Source organism: Pinus tabuliformis, chromosome 1_2, assembly GCF_031772625.1.
Source record: "Pinus tabuliformis cultivar Carrire ecotype Pingquan chromosome 1_2, CPIR1, whole genome shotgun sequence".
Classification (NCBI taxonomy): domain Eukaryota; kingdom Viridiplantae; phylum Streptophyta; class Pinopsida; order Pinales; family Pinaceae; genus Pinus; species Pinus tabuliformis.
Window position 1 is genome coordinate 765,002,548 of NC_142298.1, and position 9,295 is coordinate 765,011,842.

Sequence of the window (9,295 nt, forward strand, 5' to 3'; positions counted from 1 at the left end):
ACGGCCTTTTATAGTAATTATGAATATCTAATCCCATTATTAGCTTGTATTTTATCTAGATTGTGTTCAAATTATGTTCATTAATTTCATATCTAACCTTATATATTGTCAATATGTCCTCATAAATGCAACTTTCCGCATGTTTTAACATTAACTTTTCCCTTCTTAATGGTCATATTTTTTCAGCCAACTTCGATGCATCCCGTATTGTAGTGAACAACCCTTCTTGCGTCGCAACTCCTATGTACTTCCAGATAATCCAAACTGTAGCGAAGTAACTCCCTATGTCGAAGCTCTTTGTAGTGTAGTTTATAGTCCAGTGCCCACTTTCAACTGCATGTAGCACTAAGACTTTTATGCTTTCTTCTTTAGAGTGAGGTTGTAGGGACAGGGTTGTCCCTATACAACTTCAACCTGTTGTCATTTACTCTTTCTTGGATCAATTATCCATTTAACTTAGATAATTGAATTGTACCTCCATTGGTAATATGCTTGATGATGTAGGAGAACAAGGTCTCCTACCTAGAACTTCTTCTGCTTAATATTTCAGTCATGCCAAACCTTTTCTCTTGCTTTTTGTACCTGTTGATGAAATCCTGATATAAATTTGTCTTCTTCCAAAGCAACCAACTATGAAATTCTTTCCTCCATTATATCAGGGTCTTCCATATCTATAAAAGTTGCAATCCTCATGCTAGGCACAATGTATTCCATGGGAATAACAGCTTCTTGCCCATAAACTAACCTGAAGGGTATCTTCCTTGTCAACTTTTTACATGCGGTCCTATAAGCCCATAAAACTATTGGGATTCTAAGGTCCCAGTCATCTCTATTCACATTGCATACCTTAGTCATTACATTTTCCAGAATCCTATAAAATGATTCTATTATTCCATTTTCCTGAGGATGATAAGGGGTGCCTTTCTGATGATAAACTTGGAATTCCTTAGTCAATTCTTCAATAGTTTTATTCAGGAAGTGGGAACCTTGGTCACTCATCAAAATCTTTGGACATCCAAATCTAGACAATATATACTCAAAAATAAACTTTGTAGCAGTCTCTACGCTGCAATACCTTACTGGTTGTGCTTCGGCCCATCTTGTCAAGTAATCAGTTGTTGTAATTATGTACCTCGCACTAATCCTCTTTCCAGGTGGGTTGATGGGTCCAACAAAATAAATAACCCACTTATCAAAGGCCTACAATGTAACTTATGGTACCAATGGCATCTCATCTCTTCTTGAAGGTTTTCCTATTCTTTGACACATATCACATGCTCTGCAATACTCCTTTGCATCTTTATGTAGTGTAGGCCACCATAATCTTGCTCTCAAAATATTATGTGCGGTAGATTTTCTTGCATAGTGTCCACCAGCTGCACCACCATGAGCTTCTGCTAGAATCATTTGTCTTTCATGTTCAAGAACATATCTATGCAATATTTCATCTGGTCCCATCTTATATAATTGTCTTGCTATTAATGAAAAGTTAGTTGCCTTAACCACTAATTCTTTCTTTTGTTGCGTAGTATATTCTTAAGGAGCCATCCCTGTGGTCAAAAATTAAATGATATCTGCAAAATGGTCATCTGCAACTTTGATTTCAAATAACTACGCATTAGGGATATTATCCTCTATGTTGGTTGGTTCTTCCCTGGTAACCAATCTTGATAGATGGCTAGGTCCTACATTCAGTCTTCCTCGTTTAACAATGATTTCAAATTCATATTCCTGGAATAACAATAACCATCTGCAAATCTTTCCTCCTAACACAAGCTTCTTAACCAAATACTTTAGTGCAGAATGATCTATAAACATTTTAAAGTGTGATCCCATCAAATAGTGTCTAAACTTCTACAAAGCATACACCATGGCTAGTCCTTTGTAGTGGTGTAATTCATTTCTTCTTTAGATAACTTTCTACTTGCAAAAGTTATAAGATGATCAATTTCTTCTACACAAGGTTGTTCCAATACTACTCTCAAAGCTATACAAGAGGCATCGGCATGGACATGTAATTCCTTATTCCAATCAAGGAACACTAATATTGGCACAACTGCCATTTTTTCTTTCAATATGTCGAGGCTCTTCTAACATTCTTCATTCCACCGAAAATTTACATCCTTCTTTAACAATTTCTCCATAGGCACAGTGATATGTGCATACCCCTTGATGAATTTCTTGTAATACCTAGTATGTCCCAATGTAGTGTGAAGTTGTCTTACTATCTTAGGTGGAGGCAAATTCACAATGATAGCAATCTTAGTAGGGTCCACCATTAGTCCTTTCTTGCAAATAATATGTCCCGGTAATATGTCGAAGGGCACACAAAATATGCACTTCTTTAAGTTCAAATATATTTGATATTGTCTACATGTGTCGAGCATAAGTCTTAAACTTCCAATATGTTTTCTTAGCAACCCAAATATTGTCCAATCATCAAAATATACCTCTAAAAATTTATGGATATATTCCTTAAAATCTGCAACCACCACTCTAGAAAATATAGCAGGGGAATTCTTTAATCCAAAAGGCATTACTTTGTATTGATATGAGCCCCATTCTGTAGAAAATGTGGTCTTATGTCAATCTTCAAGTGCAATCCTAATCTAATGATAACCTAAAAATCCATCTGTAAATGAGTAAGCTTCCTGACCTCCTACATTGTCTAGCACTTCATTTGTGAAAGGGGTAGGGAAGGGATCATGTAAACATGCATCATTTAACTTTCTCATATCCACACAGATCTTAATCTCTCCTCGAGTCTTCTTTTCTTGCACCGCCATAGGACTCACCCATTTTGATTATTCTATTGGTTCAATAATTCTTGTTACTATCATCTTATCAAGCTCTATCTTTAATTTCTCCTTATACTTCGGATGCAATCTGTAAGGTATTTTTTTCACTGGCTCTGCATCAGGCTTAAGGGGAATCTTCATGACTCCTAGATCTCCTATTATAGCCCTCATCTCTGAAAACTTGGTGGGAAACAGTTCTTAGTATTCATGAAGTAACTTTGTAACTTTAATGACTATCTCTTCATCCCAATAGTCTCCTATTGTTGCAAACTTAGGTTCCTTCTCTGATCCTATGTTCACCTTCTTGGTCTTCAGTGGCTTCGTTATGTCTGGTATCTCTAACTCAGGTCCATTTACTTCATGGTATCCTTCTAATTCTATTATGTCGATGTTGTGAGGATCTTCTTATTCTTCTATAGTAAGATTATATCATTCTAGTGAATTTTCTATCTGCGCAGCCCCATCAGGTTGTTGCCATGTCAGTGGAGTTAGATTTTCAAATATATTCTTCTTAACTGTCTGAAGAGCCAAATCTATGTATGGGAAATCATCCTCAAAGTTCAATGTTAGTATGAAATCATCAACCATGTCTACCCAGTTTACTGTACCATGTCGAAGCTTTGTTTCTAAGTATCAATTCTTAGGGATTGTATCTAATGTATGAATGAACCCATGTACCCATTCTTGTTGTGTAATTTCCTTCTATGTTATAGTGCATAGCTGGATATGCTTCCTAGGATTAGTTTCACCATAATATTTTATCTCTAGTTTTGTATTATTTGTTCAAACCTTATCCACATCAATCTTCAACATTCCTGCCAGCCTTCTATATTCTTCTTTTGTGTACCCCACCATCTAGTAGGGGTAGCTTTCAGGGCTATATCCAAGGCTAAAAACATTTGATTCTTTGGAACCTGTTCTTCATAATTATCAATAAAAGTATTTACATCACCCAATCCATCATAAGAAGGCATATTACATACCTGAGATATCATATGGTGAACTGATTTAGTAATAATTGCACATCACCTTATGGATACTTCATGCAACCTATTCTACCAGTTTTCCAACTCTTCTTTTGAGTCTGAGTTACAAGAAATATCATGCTCCCAAGTCAACTTTCCTTCTGCAATAGGGTTAACCCAATCTTGTTCCTTTGTTGTCATTTGATAGATATTATCTATATCAGTTGCGCAATATTCTTCTCTAATTGGTTTTGTATATCTTACCCCTTCTGATGGATCCAAGGGAACAATTACTCTCATATTATTCCCTTCAAATATCATATGTCTCTTCTTCACATTAATTATAGCCATATTTTCAAATGCACAATTAAGTTCAAGTAATGTTGGATAGGGTTTAGTGTCATCAACAATCCCTATTACTTCAAAATCAATAGTAGTGTGAACTCCTTCAATGTCCACTGTTACACCTGGTAGTCTTCCTAAGGGGAAGATCTTTTGCTGATTTTCCATTCTTAACTGAATAGGTGACCATTGTAGCTTCGGCTTACCCATTAACTCCCATGTCTACTTCGTTAAGAAATTAGCATCAGATCCTAGATCCAGGATAACTTGATCCATCTCATATACTCTTATCTGCACCCTAAGACTCATTTCTCTTCCAGATCTCTTATTTCGATGCAAACTATTGACTGCACGCATCTCACTTCATAATGTTTCTTTGGATGCACAGGAATCTATCAACGCCTGAAGCCATTCTATCGCCTTTTGATCTCTTAATAATTTCATACAATTTTGCAGAAAAGCATTTAAAATACTTGCTTGATTTGCTGAATCTTGGTCTTGTATCAAAGCTTGATCCTGTGTTGAAGCTCGGTTCTGCATTGAAGCTTGATTATGTGCCGAAGTTGATGACATGTTGCAGCTAGTTTTCTGCTTTAGCTGCGCACTGGAGGTCGAAGCTCCATCATCCATAAAGCTTTGCTTTTCTTCTATAACTACATTTTCCTTCTGAATATAAAAAATAGGAGCTTTCTCAACAGTTTTTCTAACCCATGTACTTTCAGATTCTTTCTTCTCATCTGCTTTATCACTTCCACTCGCAGCGCCACTTCTAGTCACAATACTAATTTAAGGTTCGTCGGTCCTCCTTTCAGTAGTCATCATTTGAATATTTTGTGTTGGTTTCTGATTCATTTTTTCTTGCATATTTTCATAAGTACGAGACATTCTTCAATTACATGGTCAAAGGATTTACAGTACTTACATGTCGGTGTAGAGTTCTGACAATCCCTCGTAAAATGACCTATCTAGCCGTAGTTATAGCAAATTATTTGTCCACGTCCTCGACCAGCTCCAGCACCTCGACCTCTTCCTTGGTAGCCTCCTCAACCACCGTGTTTTCCACTGCCTTCATGTCCATGTTCTTCTGCTTTCATTCTATAAGTGTGAGCACCGCGCTCCATCATTAGTTCATAAGCTCGACAATTATTTTCATCATGTCCTACTCATTTACAGAATTTACAATATAGGTTCCTTAGAGTCTGCACATATTTCTATAATAGGTAACAGTCTTCTGAGCAATGTTGGCCTCTGGTATTACATATCTTGCACCATTGGTTGGATCCTACATTTAAGGGATTTGGTGCCCCATTAGCCATCTAATCCCTAAATATAGGAAATGTTCTTTAGAATGGCCCTCTGGTATGCACTTTGTACACCATGCTTCTTCTCTGACTTATTCAATTTTCTGGATATCTTGTATCTGTAGGGTTAAGTTCATTAGTTGAGTCTGAATATGTTGCATACCTGCATTAGTATCTCTTATAGGCGAAGCTTCCAACTTCATCACAATCTGTAGAGATTTGGCTTGACTTTTTATCTTTTGTTGCATCAATGGTAATCTGATATGTGGTAAAAAAGTAGCTATAAAACCATTCTTGATGTTGTTGCAAACTATGTCGAAGCTCACTTGATCCAACAATACCTTAAATCTCTGATCAAATTCCCAAATAGACTCAGTAGGTTTCTGTTTAAGTTCTTTTAACTCAGTGATGCACTACAACACAAACTTCGGCTTCTTAAATTATTTGATCGTTGCGACTTTAATATCTGCAAATGTTCTAATCTGATTACTTGAATACTTCATATACCATGTCTTAATGAGTTGTGTTTTCTTTATATTTTCGTTGTTGATCTACTTCGTGGTCCATATAGCTTCACATAAGAACCAAAAACATTTTGGATCTTCTGATCCATTTCCTCTTAAAACAGGTCGCTTAATATCATCAACCATATTTCCTCTTAGAGGGGGAGGGGGAGTAGGGAGAGAAGGGAGAGGGGGAGAGCCAAAAACACCCTAGATATTATTGGATTTTGGGTTCTGTGAACTCTCAGGCTGGGAAGGTGAATACTGCGAAGTTACCTGGGGTTTATGAGGGTGGTTATCTTCTATTTCACTTTCAAATTCACTCAAAAGAGGAATATACATAGTCTCCACAAAGGTCTTCAGGTCTTATCCATGAGCTCTCTTTCTGGTATCTATTCTATATCTCTACCCACTTTGTGTTACTGCGATCTTTGGCTCAGATTTATTCTCTTTTCTTCCAAAAAAAAGTAAACTAACAATCTGCATCCGTAAAACTCCATTTTCACACAGAAGCATCTTAATCCAAAGTTTCAGAGATTTCAAATACTTACCTCGCGGTCCTTTGAAGAATCGTCATTCTTCAAGTCAAAACAAGCCTTTCTTCAAGTCAACCTTGATATGCACTCGTACATTTCGATAGGAAGTGATGTGAAGAAAATTTCTTATTGATCTTTGAAAGTATACTTATATAACCAAGCTTCAGATGTCAGACGAGGGTTTATGTTCTCTTGATTTGCAAATTCTTGCTCTTTCAATTCTAGCCAATCTTGAATTTCCTTCTTTGACGGGTGCAACATCCACATATCCCTCAAATAGATCCTGATCTTGGCAATGGAACCATTTGTTGGTTATGATTTGGGTTCACCTAGGTTTTATCTATACTTCGCACCAACAAAACCCTTAGTCACTGGCCCTTTCAACAACGACCTGCAAGCATATTGCAGTCTCACCCGAAATGGCTATGGGAGGATGTAGAACCTGGTTTCTACAACCTTGAAGGATGATGTGATGTGGTGTTTTATATTATCTTTCATTCTTAACATTTATAAATCACTTCGTCGCATTCATTTTATCACTTAAACATACCATATAAAGCCATAAATCATCATTGTACTGAAATAAAGTGCAATTGTAATAAACTGCGATGCTACAACAGATAGAAAGAAAATATACACATGAAGACACCAATTTTACCGTGGTTCACCCCAATGTGGGGCTAAGTCCGCAAGAATTGTTGCTTATAATAAGAAATCTTGTACAACAAATAGTTATTGACCCACGCACTAAGCTATAGGTTATCTGCACACTCAAATGCAGACTTGGGCCTCTACGCACTTAGCTGTAGAGCCTCACTTTATTTTCCCCAAACAGTAGATCAAAAAAGTTCAACCATAAAACATATTTGGATCAATTTTATCTGATGTTTTTCTTCTTATTATTTTACCCTATATATACTATTACATCGAGGGTTACATTGTTACAATACCATGGAATCCCTACAACAAGCAGATAAAACCATTGATCCTTAAAATGATCACATGCTTTTACAAAAGAGGAGGAGCTTTGACCCACTCTAACACCCTTATACTGCATGGTATATTCCAACTGCTTTCTTGCGCATTGCACTTCAGACTTTTCCCCACAAAATGCGGAGTCTTTGTGGAAAACTAAGCCAAGTTGGGTTGCACCCAACACAGCATGAGCAAGATAAAGATTTGAATGATTTGTAGAAACGTTGGTGTAGTAGAGTCATGAAATAAATCAAGGTATAATGGATGAAAGAGTTCAAATAAAGGGACACCAATTAGACCAGGACTCATATCTTGCACATGCATGTCATGGCCCGTAGATTTGATAGGAAAGTCAACTTTATCTGAGACAAGAACCAAGTCATTGCCGACAATTGAATGAAATTCAGGAATAGACCTATGCATATGTTTAATGGGATCAAGTTGGGTTTCATCAATAGGGAGAGATGTTGCATCAATAGGGAGAGATGTTGCATCAACATGATTTTTAGTTTCAAATTCAACAAGATGTACAAGAGCTTCAGAAGAAAGGAAATTTGATTCATTTCCCTATAAACACTTTTCATCATCTAAACCATTTACGGCCAAAATTTCATTAGGTAACAAATCAGGAGGAGGATGAGAAATATCACAAGTAGTAATTCCCTCCTCATAGGCTTGAGGCTTTTCCGGATTCACAGAGATAGGCAAGACAATTTTAGGGATAAGATCTTGACAATCTGAAACGTGAAAATTATCATGATACTCATAAGAATCGGGATTTTCGTATTGAAGGTGTTACAAAGAAACAAGAACCAACCGTTGAAATTTTTCACTTAAAAACACCCAATTGGCATCTCTTTCAAGAAATTCAAAACAAAGATGAACAAATCTAGCAGCAAAATCCCCTAAAGATTCTTCAGGTTTCATTCTGAGCTTATTTATCCTTCTTAAGACATCTTGAAGATCGTCCCTATCAAAAGCTATATGAATCTTACCGATGAGTTGCTCGAACGAATGGATGGAAGTTGTTGGTAATGTGTGGAACCATTTCTTGACGCGACCTTCAAGGGTGAGGGAGAGAAGCACACAAGAAAACTCTTCATCATCGATTTTGTAAGATTCACAAAACCTAAGAAAATTGGAAAAGTGCTTGGGTATGGATGTTCCATTCTCACCATCAAACTTTAACTAAGACAAGTGATAGAGAGGCTCATCAGGGATTGAAAATTGACAAAAGGACAAGTTAGATAAACACCCCAGGAGTAATATTTTGTTGGGTCCCTATAATACTAGTGATTACCCCATTACTATTGTAGTTATACCCCTTATTTATATTGTTGTGCCCCCATTACCCCCATATTGTTATTAATGTGCCCATAGAATCCCTCTATTGTTATTTTTGTGGCTTTATATTATTATTGTTAGGTCGGCTGGATTATATTGTGACTCCATAGACTCCTATATATAGAAAGGAGGTTTTGTCATTTGTATCATCCAAGAATTGTTCATTTATGTAATGTAAAGGAGGTTGCCCCCTCGAAGAGGCTGAATTCTAAGGCGTTGATCTTTCTTTTCTATCTTTTCTTGAGCTGGTTTCATAACATTTGGTATCAGAGCTTTGGATTCTAGGGTTTCGCTACTCCAAACAGGTCATCGTGGGATTTTCGCTATAACTTTTTTTCTCTGACGTTTCAAAAGTCGCAAAAAAAACCCATTTGAGAAGAAATTGCGCTGACCCTTGGGTCCAAATTTCAGAGCTTTTCGCACGATATTTTCGGAGATATGATCTCAAGAAGTTGGTCTTTTTGCAGACTCCTGAATTACACTCAAAACAGGTGACCTGGGGAAAATCGTCATAACTTTCTTTCTGAGCAT